General features: G+C 47.7%; 1 protein-coding gene across 1 annotated transcript in view; it reads left to right on the top strand.

Annotated features, from left to right (window-relative positions):
• The first annotated feature begins 15,195 nt into the window (after window positions 1–15,195).
• The window catches only part of LOC138292162 (zinc finger CCCH domain-containing protein 10-like), a 46,951-nt gene continuing 45,440 nt past the window's right edge, over window positions 15,196–16,706 (top strand). The window contains exon 1 of the mRNA XM_069230582.1: window positions 15,196–15,458. The gene's annotated coding sequence lies outside the window, so the exon portion shown is untranslated. The remainder of the gene's footprint in view (window positions 15,459–16,706) is intronic.

Here is a 16,706-nt window from a genome sequence, read left to right as displayed (position 1 = left end):
ACAATGTCACACATCATACTGTCAATTATATGTGTATCAACACTGTCTTACCTGTGTCTCACTGGAAGTATTGATGAATAATTGCACTTCTGTTGCACTAACTGTCCACAGGGTCCACTGCTTTCACACGTCCATCTCCAGCTTCCTCCTCCTGCAGAAAAGGCACCTGGCGGCGCAAGGCAAGGTTGTGCAACAGACAGCATGCCACGATGATCTGGCAGACCTTCTTGGGTGAGTAGCACAGGGCTCCACCTGTTAGATGGAGGCAACAAAACCTGGCCTTCAGGAGACCAAAGGTCCCCTCTATAATCCTTCTTGTTCGCCCATGTGCCTCATTGTAACGTTCCTCTGCCCTTGTCTTGGCATTTCTCACAGGGGTCAGTAGCCATGAGAGGTTGGGGTAACCAGAGTCACCTGCAAATATAGAGGGACAGCTGTTAGCCACACACTAACCCTTAGGGCCCACACCAGACCCAGACACAACCAGGACTCACCTATTAGCTACACCCTGTGCCTCTGTAGTTGGGCCATCACATTTGGGATGCTGCTATTCCTCAGGATAAAGGCATCATGCACAGACCCAGGATACTTTGCATTGACGTGGTGTTAAATAATAATCCGAGATGTTTTTGCTTCAGACTTTATTTCTGCGTATTCCATTAATATTGCCATGTGCTCGACAAAGCTGACTCTTCATTTAAACTGTGCAAGTTGACTTCCCTGTGAACTCAGTTTTTGTCTAAAACCATTTCCTTCTCTGGGCCTCTCCACTTATCTAACCAAGCTGACTCTCAGAATACCGAGCCACAGCTGCATCCTTCTTATCATTGTGCACGAACAGAACTGTACCTCTTCCCACCGCATTCCAGGGGCCTCCTGCAAGGGATATCCTCGTAAATTATCAAACCAACTGTGATAAGACTGACGTTTGACAAATGAACTGTCACTTTGCCGTGTATTAGCAGGATACTCCCGAGACAGTGGGAGTACAGGCAGGAAAGACGAATCAAATGTATGTACGTCAGCAGGATGCTCTCGGGTTAAAAGGAGAACTGTTTGAAGCTTTTGTGTTCACCAGATATGGAGGGGGGGCTTCCTGACTGAAAGGGGGGCAGCTTAACTATATAAGATTGTACGCTGCAGAATGAAGCAGCCAGCCTCCGTAGGAAAGTCATCCAGACTGTCCTGGGACACTGTGCTTAGCTCGAGCTATTATCTGTTTTACTAATAAAACTTTTCTCTTCCTCATCAGTCATGACTCTGCCTGTTGTGTTCTTTGCTGGTAAGAGACCCTGAAGGCTTAGGGTGTCCCCTCCACCGCTGGGAGAGGTGAGCCTGCCTTTCCCGGTTCTTCAGTTGGCGCCCGAACAGGGACTCCATCAGTGGCACCCGCCGTCTGCTCGGAAGGAGAAGGAGGTTTGCTGCAGGACTACCAAAGGGGGCGCCCCACAACTGATTTGGGAAGTATCTTTTTCCTCGTGGACCTGCGGTTCTCCAGCGGTGCTTCCCCTTTGTCTCAACGGGCGCCGGCGGCTCGGCCCTGACTGGAGTTCCTGACATAGCTGGCCCTGAGTTCGGAGTACTGACTGAGCAGGAAGACAAGAGTAAGGTAAGGACAGGGTTAACCCCAGTCTTTTCTGTGTCTGTCTGGTAGGTACCATTCGATCTTTGCAAAGACCGAAGTCAGTGGATGTTTTGTAAAATAATTAACTGTCATAATATATAGATTGCATATTGGCTTCCGTTGGTTCTGTTTTCCATCCACTGATACTAAGTTACAACTATCTGTTTAAAATAATGCCGGCATTCAGTAAATTGAGGAAATGGTGTTGTTTTTGTTGCCAAGCGGACTCCCGCTTGGAGGAGTCTTGTCCGGCCCCTCCAATTGGAACTCCTTGCCATGAAATGTATGTAAAACACGGGGTGGGAAGTATAATATGGACTGACATATGGCGTAAGAAGACTAGGCATAGTGCTGATTTACAGTGGCCACTGCATGGGACTTTTGATGAACTGAAAATTGATTTTTTAGAAGAAAGATTATTTGCAACCAAAAGTAGGCCTGGTATGTTCGATTCACTCAGGTTACGGCAGAAAGAGGGGAGACAAAAACGAATTAAAGCAGCAAAGGATGCTAAGAGACATAATGCAAAATCAGATGCTGAGAAAGCCCAAGAATATGACTGGCAGAATGCAGAGCAGGGATGGGCCCAGATAGATAGAAGACACCAGTTAGATACAGACAGGATATATGTGGTTCAACAAACACCTGAAAAAAAGAAAAGAGACCCCGAAAAGGATCCTCTCATGCAAGATGTCCTAGACTGCCCCCCTGTTTATACCCCGACAATATACCCAGCTTTACCCCCAATTGCTCAGATGCCCCAGCCATTAGGTTCACCAATGAATACAGTAACATTTGCCCTACCACCACAATCTGAACACCAGAGACCCCCAGCATCAGCTCCAGTGACCCCCAGGCCAGACCCACCAAGCGCTTCAGCCCCCTTGTTACAAATGAAAGATGAGAGCTCAGACGATGATGGCCTCATAGTGTCACCTCCCCCAGGACGCCCACAACGCAATAAACTGACAGAAGAAAGGAAAATGAACACAATGCTGCATAAATATATCTTAACACAGCCAAGCCTGGAGACTATTTGGCAGAATTTTGCTCAGTTCCAAGCAGTGCAACAGGCAGACATGATACAACGTTGTGTGAGATACTAATGGAAAAATGGGACGAAAATTTAGATAGCAATCCCCCCTTGCAAGTACTCAGAATAAAACAGGAGGTAGCCACCGGCTATCATCAGGGAAAGGACCTTAAGGACTACCTCCGTCAGCTGTTGAGTTATAGGAAGAACTATCACCACAAGAGGGATAAAGAAACAGGTTCAGCCAGTCCTTCACGTAGTCCTTCCACTCACACAACACAGCACCCCTTAAGAGAAGTCCCACCCAGCTACGTTCCTGCCTCGGGAGTGGGTGACGCAGCAGTGCCCGCTCACTGGAAACAACAATTTGTGTACCAGCAATGGGATAGAATAGAGGTCCTAGCGCTAAAAGCCCATTTGCCTGACCCACGCAAGAATCCTGCCGGCTTCTATAAAGAATTTTCCCAAATAATAAGTCCACAAATATTGACTCTCATGGACATTAAAATGTTGTTTGGTACCCTGGTACCACAGGATATCTGAAAGACTATCATACAGAAAGACTATCCTGTTGAACTAGGCGGTACCTGGGATCAGCTGGACCACGAGGACCAAGACAGGAAGTCTGGTGACAAGCCGGGAGCCCTAATATTAGCTCTCCCTGACAGACTCCTCACGCTTATACAGAAGTCCTTGCCCCCGCGATTAGTAGACTGGGATAGAATAGATACATGTAAACAAAAGAAAGACAAACACATAGCTGACTTTTTCTCTCGGTTTGAAAGGGCATACACTGACTTTAGTGGGCAAGACACTTCTACCGAAGGAGGTATGCGTCTGTTTGTAGATAAATTTGTGAACTGCATATCACCTGAGGTGGCCTCGAAAATTCGGTTGACTGAGAGTACCTGGTCAACAAGTACTCCTATTGAGATCCTTAATATGGCACAATATTACGAGAATAGGGTTCATGAAGAAAGGGACAGAAAAGACAAACAAACGAAAGAGTTAAAAACTAAAATTCTAGTACAGCAGGCGTACCCCCAGAATAGGTCAATTCCCCGTGGACCTCAGTACCAAAATAATGGCCCCAACAGTTACCAGCCCCGCTATTCCCTGAGCTACAATCAGTGTGCCTATTGTAAAGAGGAGGGTCATTGGAAGAATGATTGCCCAAATAAAAACGGGTTTGCGCCCCAGACAAGAGGTAGAGGAGCGCCCCACGGAGCACCCCGAGGTAGAGGACGGGGAGGTCCCCCACAGCAGGGACCTAACAGAGCCCATCAACAGCAAAACATCGCAGCTGCAGAAAATTATTTTGACAATAGTTCTGCCCAACGTCAGTATTATAATGATAATTATGATCCGGAAGAAGGTCAGGGTTTCTATTCTTGCTAGGACAGCGTAGGACAGGGGAGGATAGGACCCGTCTCGATTCCAGTTAAACAGAATGGCCCACATGTGGAAGTACAACTAGATGGTACTTCTAAGAATTTTTTGATTGACACTGGAGCCACTAAGAGTTCTGTTATGAAGGATGCGGTCCCTGGGGTCCCTTTGTCCAGCAATACCAATGTGTCTGTAGGATTCTCAGGCGTCCCAGTGGTTAACCCCGTATCCAAGCCACTGGAACTCACAATTGGTCCCTACACTGTTGATTCTCCTCTAATACTTACCTCTGGTTGTAGCGAAAATTTGCTAGGTCTCGATTTACTGAAAAGATTACACGCCACTATATATTGTTCCCCTGATGGCCTGTACGTCACCATGGGTCCTCACGTGACACCCACCCAGTTCATAGCGTTACCACTCCCGCCTGAGCTAGAGATGCTCCCCGCTACACTTTGGGCTTCAAACAATGAAGATGTGGGCTGCCTTGATATTCCCCCATTCTCCATCAAGTTAAAAGAGCATGCACTACTTCCCCGTCTGCCACAGTACAAGCTACCACATCACACTGAACAGGCCCTCAAGGACATTATTTTGCAGCTGATTGATAAAGGTGTTGTTGAAGAGACCAGAGGTAATACATGTAACAGCCCCATACTCCCAGTACTCAAAAAGTCTGCTGATTCTTCCCATCAGCCTGGCCTACGCTTTGTGCTTGACCTTCGAGCAGTTAATAAAGTAGTGGAGCCCCAATTCCCTGTTGTACCCGACATTACCACCCTCCTAACAATGATACCCTCCACTGCCACCTGGTTCTCTGTCATAGATCTCAAGAATGCATTCTTCAGCATACCCATCCACCCGGACAGCAGACACATTTTTGGATTCTCCCTGGGCGGTCGCAGTTTCCGGTTCTGTCGCGCACCTCAGGGGTACACGGAATCACCCAGTGTTTTTAGCCATGTGCTCAAGGGACAGTTGGATTCCTTTCAATTCCCCGCTGGTTCCGCCCTGGTACAATATGTTGATGATCTCCTTATTGCTTCTGACTCCCAAGAAAATTGCAAAAAAGACACAGTTGCACTTCTCACTCATCTATCGCAACACAATCACAAAGTATCCCTCACTAAATTACAGTATTGTCAACAGCAGGTTACCTACCTTGGTCACCTGCTGTCGAAGGAGGGACGTACACTCACCCCAGCCCGGGTACAAGCCATACGCAATATACCTGTCCCCACAACACAGAGGGAGGTCAGGGGATTCATTGGCATCACATCCTTTTGCCGCCAATTGATACCTAATTTTTCCCTCCTTATCAAGCCTTTCTTAGCACTCACCCACAAAGACTGCCCTGACACCGTTGTCTGGAATGCTGAATGTCAGTCCAACTTTGAAGATTTGAAGGACGCTCTCTGTACAGCCCCTGTGCTAGGCACGCCTGACTATCATAAGCCCTTTACACTGTTTGTCAGTGAACATAACGGTTGCTCTCTCTCAGTCCTGACACAAGAACATGGTGGCAAACAGCGACCATGTGCTTATTTTTCAGCCCTTCTGGATCCTGTTGCCAGGGCTCTTCCAAGCTGCCTACGGGCTGTAGCTGCAGCCGCAGTAGCAGTGCGCCAATCAGCTGGGATAGTCATGGATACTTCATAATTATTGTTGGTCCCACATGCCGTTGATGCCCTACTTAACAAAACTAAGACACAACACCTTACAAATGCCCGCCTGACCAGTTATGAGTTAACACTCCTTGCCAGTCACATTACCATCAAAAGATGCACTACCCTGAATCCCGCTACGCTATTACCCCTGACTGACAGCTCTGAAGATACATATACTGACATGCATGACTGCATTATCAGGACAGAAGAGGAAACGAAAGGAAGAGTAGATCTACAAGACACGCCTCTAAGCAAACCCCAAGGTACATTGTACATTGATGGTTCATGTCTCAAATTACCTGATGGCACTACATCAGCTGCATATGCTATCACGACACTAACAGCAGTAGTTGAAGCACGTCGGATACCACATAATTCAGCACAAGCGGCTGAGTTAGTGGCACTGATTAGAGCCTGTGAAATAAGCACAGATTTAGATGTCAATATCTACACTGACAGTCAATACGCGTTTGGAGTGGCACACAATTTTGGTAGATTGTGGGCGGAAAGAGGCTTTCTCACATCACACGGCACCCACATACAACATGGAGGGTTAATACACAGACTGCTCTCCGTTCTAGCGCTGCCACGGACCATGGCCATTGTGAAATGCAGTGCACACAGAAAGATCACTGATCACGTAGGAAAAGGGAACGCCTTTGCAGATCAGGTAGCGAAGGAAACAGCACGTCAGAAGAAAGGCAAGATGTATGTAGCGGGACCAGCCAGATGGGTCCCAGATAACGGAATGTTTGAGGACACGGTAGAGAGTGTAAAAAGTATACAGGCAGAAGCGACGGAAGTTGAATTGGCATCATGGAAGGAGACACACGCGAGGTTTAATGAAGAAACAGGGTGTTGGACAGACTTGTCAGAAGCCCAGAGATGGATGCTTCCTGATGGGTATGTCCTTCCTGTAGTGACAATGGCTCATGGTCCAGCACACATCAGTCCAGCAGGGATATGCAAACTTCTTGCCCCTGTCTGGTACAACAAAAATATTCCAAAAGCAGCTGAGAAGTTGGTTAAACACTGTATGATTTGCATGCAACACAATCCTGGCAAGGGCATTAAAGTACCTCCCGGCCATTTCGCGCCCCCTGATTACCCATTTGAGGCTATACAGATGGATTACATCGAAATGGAAAGATGTAACAATTTGAAGTACGTATTGGTGGTCGTCTGCATGTTTAGCAAATGGGTAGAAGCCTATCCTACAAGGGACAACACAGCCCTCACAACTGCTAAGGTACTCTTGAAAGAGTTCTTTCCCCGGTTTGGAATGCCTCGAATTGCATGGTCAGACAATGGCAGCCATTTTACAGGTCAGGTGATGAAAAAGGTGTGTGAAGGATTAGGAATTAGACAGAAATTTCATGCTGCCAACCATCCACAAGCTGCAGGACTAGTTGAGAAATATAATGGTTCACTCAAATTGAAATTGTCCAAAATATGTGCTGACAAAGGCATATCGTGGCCTGATGCTCTCCCTCTGGCCCTGTTGTCACTTCGGGCTACACCACATTCCAAGTCAGGTCTCTCGCCATATGAAGTGGTCATGGGGAGACCGGCTAATGTGTGGGGAGTTCCAAGGCCAAAGAAATACTCAGATTTACCATACCCTGTATTGATGGATTACCTCAATGAACTCACTAACTCTTTACGTCTCATTCATCAGCAGGTGAAGGATATTCTGCCACCATTACCTCTTACTCCAGGCCACTGTATCGAGCCCGGTGACTGGGTCCTCACCAAGAATTTCCAATGCAAAAAGAGCCTCGAGCCCCGGTGGAAAGGCCCCCGCCAAGTACTCCTTGCTACCAGGACTGCGGTGAAAGTCGAGGGAGCAAAGAACTGGATCCACGCTTCACACTGCAAAAGGGTACCTTTGCCCTTACCATACGATCAGTGGGTGAAGGAGGGTCAAGGTGACGACGAATGTGAGAAAGTACCCACGTTTGTTCCCTTCAGTGACGTGCAGATAGAGTGGACAGCCACCCAGGAGGAGAGTGATTCGGTCCTTCGGGGTGCGACACCTGATGGTGTTCCAGTTGTTCCCTTGTTTCCAGATCAGACTGAGCCTGGTTCTGCGAGATATGACCTCCGCCCACGCCCCTCACGTTGAATAGATGATTCATCGTTTACCTGTTGCATCCAGTCTAACATTCGCTGCAGGGCCGTGATTTTGTCCGGTGTGGCGGACCAGAGAGTGTTAATAGGACTGCTGGAATCACCCACCGGTGGAGCAACCACCAGTCACGGGCAGCACCTAGGGGAGGCTGGGTTGCACGCAGGTACTGAATAACTGAATTTGATACTGATCACTGCCAGTGAGAAGGGCAGACTTGAGAAAGGAAAAGGACTATGTATTCAGATTACGAGAAGAGCGTACAGAGACAGAAACTGAGAAAAATTAAACATTTTAAAAAATTGTTTGGTCCACGTACAACGTGCCTGGCGGTAATTGTATTGCTTCTTGTCATATTAGCGTGCATTGGCTGGACCATCCACACTGCTACAGAGAAAGGACAGCCTCCTGCACCAACGTCTGCGCCCATGCATACACATGTATCTCTACCACCTGAGATACATGCCAGGAGACAAGAATATGACAATAATACGTTCATCCAGATGCTACATCAACATCAACTTGTTACAAACTTGACAGACTGTTGGGTTTGTGGTCATTTTCCTCACACGGCTGCTCATGCATTTCAGTTCCCAGTCTTTCCTGTAACGGCTGCCTACACATGTTCCTTAATGTCCAATGTTTCAATACAGACCCCCCTACCCGGTTCTAGGCCTGTGAGACGACCCGGTATCATAACGAACAACACACTCTTTGAAGACTTTATCCTTCAGTTTCAAGCCAAGATACACATCGCGTGCAATTGTACGGATTCTCCAACAATGCGTAGGATCATGACCTTGCCCGCTATCCACTCATGGAATATACATTTAGTCCGGTCTCCATGAAACCAAAAACAATATCTATCAGACCTCGGCAGGCCCCGCTCTGTATCTGCGGACAAGGACGCATACCTGTCGGAGTCAGTGTCTGTAATGCGACCATCACGTACAACACTTCCACCCCTTACCTCAATGCACCTACAGGACTATACTTTGTATGTGGGAGTAAGGCCTACACCTGGCTGCCACCTGGTTGGAGCGGCACTTGCTACATTGCCTTCCTTCTCCCACCAACGTTCAACAAGCCACCTACGTATCATCGACAAAGAAGAGATACTGTAGACCAAACGGACACTTCCGCACAGCTGTTCATGGATATAACAAAAGGACTGCTACCCTTTTGGGGGCCCTCGGTGAACAGTCTGCAAATACGACGACTAACGCGAGTCTTGGAGGCTACGATAAATGAAACAGCTGGAGCACTTGCCAATAACACCGCCGAACTCCAAGCTACCAGGATGGTAGCTCTTCAGAACAGAATGGTGCTTGACGTCATACTAGCAGATAGGGGTGGAGCTTGTCGCATCATAGGGGCCAGCTGCTGCGTTTATATACCGGATAATTCACCCTCAGTATTTGCAGCCATTTCAAGATTACATAAAATAGCATCGGTTATACATGAGGACAACGGTACGCCTTGGTCTTGGACTTCAGGTCTGTGGCAGGTGTTGGTCTCCTGGGGTTGGAAGGTTTTGATATTCCTGGCTATCATAGCTGCCACATTTTTCACATGCTGTTTATGCGTACAATGTGGTCCTGCATTGTGTGGGGTCTGTGCTTCAATGTTAACACCCAAACCCACCAATATCAAAGAGAATACTGAGCGACTAATGCTTCAACAACAAATTGATGAGCTTCTAAAAATAGAATTGAACTTAACAGAGATTTGCCTCGCAATGGCAAAAGGAGGGATTGTTAAATAATAATCCGAGATGTATTTGCTTCAGACTTTATTTCTGCGTATTCCATTAATATTGCCATGTGCTCGACAAAGCTGACTCTTCATTTAAACTGTGCAAGTTGACTTCCCTGTGAACTCAGTTTTTGTCTAAATCCATTTCCTTCTCTGGGCCTCTCCACTTATCTAACCAAGCTGACTCTCAGAATACCGAGCCACAGCTGCATCCTTCTTATCATTGTGCACGAACAGAACTGTACCTCTTCCCACCGCATTCCAGGGGCCTCCTGCAAGGGATATCCTCGTAAATTATCAAACCAACTGTGATAAGACTGACGTTTGACAAATGAACTGTCACTTTGCCGTGTATTAGCAGGATACTCCCGAGACAGTGGGAGTACAGGCAGGAAAGACTAATCAAATGTATGTACGTCAGCAGGATGCTCTCGGGTTAAAAGGAGAACTGTTTGAAGCTTTTGTGTTCAACAGATATGGAGGGGTGGCTTCCTGACTGAAAGGGGGGCAGCTTAACTATATAAGATTGTACGCTGCAGAATGAAGCAGCCAGCCTCCGTAGGAAAGTCATTCAGACTGTCCTGGGACACTGTGCTTAGCTCAAGCTATTATCTGTTTTACTAATAAAACTTTTCTCTTCCTCATCAGTCATGACTCTGCCTGTTGTGTTCTTTGCTGGTAAGAGACCCTGAAGGCTTAGGGTGTCCCCTCCACCGCTGGGAGAGGTGAGCCTGCCTTTCCCGGTTCTTCAGTGGGAGATGTACAGGTCCGCCAGACACACCATCTGCACATTCATGGGGTGAAAACACTTTTGATTTCTGAACACCTGTTCATTTCACCGGGTGGGGGGGGGGGTGCAAAAGCAATATGTGTTCCATCAATAGCCCCAATAATGTTGGGGATATGTCCCATTGCATAGAAGTCAGCTTTCACTGTGGCCAAATCCTCCACCTGGGGAAAACGATGTAGCTGCACGTATTTAATCAGGGCAGACAACACTGTGGTCAGCACTATTGAGAACATTAGCTGTGACATTCCTGCTGCCAAGCCCACTGTCACTTGGAAAGAGCCAGTTGCTAGGAAATGGAGCACTGATAGCACTTGCACAAGAAGGGGGGATCCCGGTCGGGTGATGGATAGCAGATATTAGGTCAGGCTCCAATTGGGCACACAGCTCAGTGATTGTGGCCCTGTCAAGTCTACAGGTGAAGATAATGTGCCTGTCCTCCGTTGTTGCCAAGTCCACCAGGGGTCTGTACACAGGGGGATGTCTCCATCTCCTATTTATCCGCAGCGGTTGAAATCTATGGGCCAAAAGAGTAAGCAGCTGGTCATTATCTCTACATTTCAACCATTACAGTTCAATGCATGTTGTTATTGTAACAGTATTTTGTTGGAGATGTCCAAATGGTGCATTTGTGTACTGTGATGCAGTTAGGAGCCATGGCCTGCACCCCCCCTGAAATGGCGTCTGCCTGTCCTGTATGGAGGGACATGTAGAAATGAGGTAATTCTGCTGACTTTGGGTGCCGTTGCAGGAGCCGGTTGAGAACCGCCTTGCAACTCCTCATTGGTTAACATTGGGCCTTATGGGGTACAGAGGCCAATGGTGATGTACGCCGGCGGTGACAGTGTGCACTGCTACAGACGTGACCGCCATTTTCTATCTAATTCCTCACTTGCTACCTGACCTTCAGCAGGAGAGGACCTACACTGCATGTGCTGCTGTGACCTGTGTCTGGAACCGACCATGGCTAGTGTTACTGGGGAAAGGGCCTCTGCCTTCACCTCTGCGGAGTTGGAGCGACTGGTGGATGGGGTCCTACCCCAGTACCGACTGCTGTATGGGCCTCCAGGCCAACAGGTGAGTACACTGTGAGAACAATGCATGGGGCGTGAATGCATGGAGTGCTGTGTGTGAAGGCCTCATGTGGGGAGGGGGGGGTTGGTGGATGGGCCCTGGGCAGCGTACAGCATGTATGGTGGGCCATGTGTGTGCAAATGGGGATGGGAAGGGGCATGGTGGGCCATGAGTGTAACAGGCAGGACGGTCAATCTAATACCTTTCCCTGTGTCCATTCCCCAGGACCAAGCACAGGGCATGTTGCCCCCTCCAGAGCCAGTGAGCAAGTCACCCACTTGAGAGACTGTGGCCTTGCACTCCCCAGGACGGAGCACAGGGCATGTTGCCCCCTCCAGAACCAGTGGAGAAGCAATCCACCTGAGAGACTGTGGCCTATCACTCCCCAGGACCAAGCACAGGGCATATCACCCACTTGAGAGACTGTGGCCTATCACTCACCAGGACCAAGCACATGGCATGTGGTCCCCTCCAGAGCCAGTGTGGAAGTCACCCACTTGAGAGACTGTGGCCTTGCACTCCCCAGCACAGAGCACATGGCATGTGCCCCTCTCCAGAACCAGTGGAGAAGCCATCCACTTAAGAGACTGTGGCCTTGCACTCCCCAGGACAAAGCACAGGGCATGTTGCCCCCTCCAGAGCCAGTAGGCAAGTCACCCACTTGAGAGACTGTGGCCTTGCACTCCCCAGGACAGAGCACAGGGCATGTTGCCCCCCTCCAGGACCAGTGGCGTTGTACCATCTTCCAGCTGAGGTGCCCCCCGTTCACCGTCCCCCTGAGGTGCCTGCCTATTTTCGACCTGATGCCCCTGCAGTGTTCTCTCCGTGTTGTTGCAGGAGTGAAGTGGAGCCTTGGACTTTGTGATGTGGCCCTGTGGCCCACGGACATTGAGGACTGGGCAGTGTCCCTTCATTTGTAAATATGTATATACTTGTTGATTTGGATGCATGTATTTATACTATTTTATCTTATTACACTCACTTTAATCAGTTCCTTTTGTCCTTGCATTATTCTTCAGGGGCACTGGGTGAATATGTTATGCTAGTGGAACTGCTTGTGTGTATGGTGTTGGGGGTGCTGCGTGTTGCGTGTGTGTGTCACTCTCTTCTTCCTCCCCCCTCCCCTGTGTGCTAGGCGGCAGTACTCACTGTGGTCGTCTTCGCCAGCGTTGGTGTTCGTAGTGGGGCAGAACGTAGAAGAGCATGGGGAACACATGCAACTCTGGCTCCATGGTGGCGTGGTTCTTCCTTGAGTTTCCAGAGGTGAGTCTTTTCCCTTCTGTGCAGTGTTTCCGGCAGGCTTTTGGTGTTGTTGGTACCGCCCCAGAAAAGGTGGCAGATTGGACAATGATAATACTGTGGGCGGAACATTGTCTTCCGCCTGGCTGTAGGCAGTTACTGCCGTGGTGCCTGTTGATTTCGCCCTGGTGGTCGGTGTGTTTAAGTGACTGTCTGTCTGAGCGGTTTCCGCTGTGGTCATAATTTCATAGTTATAACCGCCGGCCTGTTGGCAGTATCACCACCACTATATCACCGACTGCCAGGGTTGTAATGAGGGCCATAGTTTGGAAGCCTTCTAGATGGAAGACACATGTTGGTCATTATAGACGATTTCTCTAAATATCCAGAAATTTAAGTAAGGGAGTCGACTACCACCAGCCAGATGATACCCAGGCTGGAGAAGATCATGGCCACTCATGGACTGCTGAAAGGGTTGCAGACTGACAATGCTTTGCCATTCTCAAGCCAGGAGTTTCACAGAATATTTGCAGTCCTGATGTATTCACCATCGGAAGATCACTCCCAGCTGGCCGCAGTCCAATGGTCAAGCGGAAAGATTTATGCATATGCTAAACAAAATACTTTGCATCCCCATGGTGAATGGGCAGTACAAGGAATGCACTCTTTCTGATTTCCTAAGGGAGTACTGTCTAACTCCTCACTCTACAACTCAAGTCATCCCCAGCTCTCTGTATATAAATTGGACAATGGTGGATGTCATTCCCCGGACTGAAGAACCGTCAGCACTCTGGAACCAGGCTGCTGAAGTTCTAAGCCAGCTCGAGAAATTAAAGGACCGAATGTCCAAAGTCCGACGAGCGAAACTAAGTTTGATCATGGTTGGTGATCTGGTGTTAATAAAGCAAAGACATCCGTGCTGCAAGTATTTTTTGTTGCTGTTTGAACTTGACCCATGGAGAATAAAGTCAGCAAAAGGGACCATTATAACTGCTTAGAGGGCAGTAAAAACCATTACAAGGAACATATTATTTCTCAAGCTGGTGAGATTGTCCCGTATGAAAGACTGTATTAAAGTGAAGTCTGGTTCTGTTCTTGTGTGCTCCCATTTCATTTTCCCCTATGTTCTTTATCTCTCGCTTTTTTTTCTTTGTTGAGAGTAAAGGAGGAATGTTATGTTTATCACATGGACAGGCCCATAGCAATACGTAGCAAGAGGGATGGTCCGAAAGTGGAACCCGTGACATGGAAACTCGTGGTTAGTTCGTTTGACACCATGATTAGAAAGCAATAAAGGTTCTTCGGCTTCTAACCTTGTGGCTTGTTAAACACCAACTGCAGACTTGGGCTCCTCTATACTGCCGCTTTGTCACGCTGTGCTTATTGTATTGTATTGTATTGTAATAGTATTTATATAGCGCTTACTACCCCTGACGAGGTGTTGAATCGCTTTTTGGCGAGTAGCCCGCTACTCCGGAACCCAACAAGAATTAGTGATGGATTAGTATAGGTCCCCTGCCCAACAACACACTTCACCACCCACAAGTACACAAGGCATTCAGTCAGCTGTAAGCACTGCATTTTCTTTTACTTTTGTGTTGACAATATTTTTACAAGCGTGTACGTCCTTCTTACACCTGTGCACAGAGTCATCATAGTGACTGGAATACATGAGCTTTGCTCTGTGCACTCTTTTGGGGGGCCAGTGATTGGATATGCAAGTATTCTAACACCTTTGTGACCCACTGTCAGGCACTGTGAGAAACTTGCACTGCTGTCAGTCTCAACTCCAGAGCTATCAATGGTAGATCCTTATTAACACCTGGAGCCGGCTCTGTTCAAAGTATGCACTATACTCAGGGGGTTATTCTAACTTTGGAGGAGTGTTAATCCGTCCCAAAAGTGACGGTAAAGTGACGGATATACCACCAGCCGTATTACGAGTTCCATAGGATATAATGGACTCGTAATACGGCTGGTGGTAAATCCGTCACTTTTCCGTCACTTTTGGGACGGATTAACACCTCCTCCAAAGTTAGAATAACCCCCTAAGTGTCACATGCTAATGAAAAAAATACAGAAACACAACATCCTGGAAATAGGTAACACTCTTCGGAAAGACAAGACTAAGTAAAACATGTGAAATATAAACAGGAACAAAATTGCTGCAGAATACCTTAAGACTTGTTTCATTAATTGTTCCGAAATCAATCAGTGTTTTTTAATTGAAGTTAAGGACATATAGGGCATGAGGGGGAACCATATCAATGTCCTTTATTTAGTAACTATCGGTCCTGTGACCCGGGGAGACCCAGCTCACCTAAGCACTGTGCCATTTGCTATATTCCTCTTCAATTATGGGCCTAGGCATAAACTACGTATCCCTCACCGGAAATGTAGAGGGTGTACTAGCTCGAAATGCCAACTCGTTAGCAGCTCGCTGGGGTGGAACTCAACACGTCATTATATTGTAAGAGACGTGATTGGTTAGTATTCTGTCTCCGCCGCCGGATAGAAGGTTCGTGGCGGAACTGGCGCAGTCTGCAAATGCTGTCTGTGTGTCGGCGCGTTGGTCGCTCATGGGAAGAAACTGCCAACGTTGGCCTATGCGGATAGAGAGCGTCAGTTTGGGTCGCTAGCATCTCTGAAATCACAGAAGCGCGCCCGACGCAGAGAGGGAAGGGCATCCAAGCCTTGCAGCGAGCGAAAGCGCAAAGGCAGACAAATCGCAGCACTAGGCCGCGCAGCGGGGTATTTTGCAGGTCAGTGCCCCTTCTGGGATGGAGGGTAGGGTTATTGCATGCATTAAGAACTACGGCTGTCGTGTCGTAGGGCTAGAAATGGCTGACGCGCCTCTCCCAGCTGTCCTCTTACAGTTCCGTGCTGTTTAATGTTATCTATGGCTAGCCTTCCCGTTCCATTATGGATGCTACGATTATACAGTCTAGCTGCTGGTGGCTATCACTGTTTTTGTACGTAACGCGGCGGCCATTTCAGGTAGGTCATGCTGACTTTTCCCTGCGAGCGGAGGCCATCTCGTGGTTGGGCTATTATTTAGTGTGGTAGTTAGTGAAGAGGTTTCACGCGTTTAGTCCGTCTTCTAAGGTGTAGTTGGACCTGCGTCCTCTTATGCACTTAAACCCTTGCTTTTGAAATAGTATAAAAAGCCAACTTGTTCAACGTAACAGAGCTTAATGAGAGACATGGAAGGGTGCAGTCTTATATACACTGCCCCCTGGTTGTAGCAAAATGTACATAGGTCATTTTTTATCTCGCTTGGCATACGCACTTCACAAATGACCTATTGCTATATCTTTCTCTGAGTCGACTTCATTGGTAGTCAGGTTAGGTAGTGTGATGCAGACGTTTCAACCCCTTTCTGACCCTTCCCACGGTGTATAGCCGTTTTAACTTACCCAAGTTATTCTTGCTCAGGCGCAGTGACGGGTACCGAGCTACCATCATTTGCACAGTTCTTCTGTCGCCCTGAATTTTGCGATTCTTTTTTATAAGGCTTTGCGCCGCCCTCTGATACATTTGAAGCTAGTGTTGTGTATTGGTGAGGTGACCTGCAGTTGGAAGTTTTGGTCTTGATGAATGCGCTTTATACTGAGCAGGACCAGCAGACAGGTTACCTGCCCTGCCTGGTCCATCAGAACTACTTTAGTTGAAATATCCAAATGTCCCAGTATTGGGTGGCGCCAGTGCACAAATCCCCTTTTTCAAACAGACAGCCTGTTTGAGGGGGGAGGGGGAGTCAGGCGTGACAGTTAATTTTAAAAGCATTTAAGTACATAAGTTGGAAGGAATCTAAACACCTTAACACAAGCAAAACAATAAAAAGCTATGTGCTTATTATGGTTCAAGCCACTGACTTTTTTCACTCTTCGGGGGGGGAGGGGTGGCTTTTTATATATATATATATATATATATATATATATATATATACACACAAAAAACAAAGGAGAACTCTGGGAAGTTCCCAATTTTAGGTGGAGAGCTGCTCTAGT

This window comes from Pleurodeles waltl, chromosome 4_2 (assembly GCF_031143425.1).
Source record: "Pleurodeles waltl isolate 20211129_DDA chromosome 4_2, aPleWal1.hap1.20221129, whole genome shotgun sequence".
Taxonomy (NCBI): domain Eukaryota; kingdom Metazoa; phylum Chordata; class Amphibia; order Caudata; family Salamandridae; genus Pleurodeles; species Pleurodeles waltl.
The sequence above is the reverse complement of the archived record's forward strand: the minus strand, read 5'-3'. Positions and strand labels throughout refer to the sequence as shown.